We start from the raw sequence: 453 nt of genomic DNA on the forward strand, positions 1-453 counted from the left end.
GCACCTCCCCCCACCCCCAGCTGCAGCATCCCGCCCCCTCGGCTGCACAGCATCCTGCATCCCAGCCTCATGGGTGCCCACAGCATCCCACACCATCGACCACGTGGGTGCTTTCAGCCGTGTCCGTGCCGCCCTGTCCAGCCCCCGCCACGGGCCGTGCTCCCGGCGCTGGCATGGAGGGGATGCGGGGTCAGAGCAGGATGCTCGGGGCAGGCGAGGAGGGCGTTATCTCCCAGGATGGAGACCCCGCTGCCTCTCCAGGCTCCTGGGACAGTGACCACCATCATGGTGGAAAAGTTTTCCCAAAACCTAAATGTGATAAATTAATGATCTATGATTATAATTCTAATCTAGCTGTTAATTAGCTGCCTGGTTAGATGCAGTCCAGCCCAAGCCTAGCGATGCCGGCCCGGCCCTGGCACACAGCTGCTCTCTGGAGGTGTGGGGACGGCT

The 453-nt window shown here is 61.6% G+C and overlaps 1 protein-coding gene across 1 annotated transcript in view; it reads left to right on the plus strand.

The window, feature by feature from the left end:
* Positions 1–453, plus strand: part of LOC104126454 (homeobox protein EMX1) — a 14,345-nt gene that overhangs the window by 12,987 nt on the left and 905 nt on the right.

This window comes from Egretta garzetta, unplaced genomic scaffold (genome assembly GCF_000687185.1).
Source record: "Egretta garzetta isolate BGI_Z169 unplaced genomic scaffold, ASM68718v1 scaffold505, whole genome shotgun sequence".
Classification (NCBI taxonomy): domain Eukaryota; kingdom Metazoa; phylum Chordata; class Aves; order Pelecaniformes; family Ardeidae; genus Egretta; species Egretta garzetta.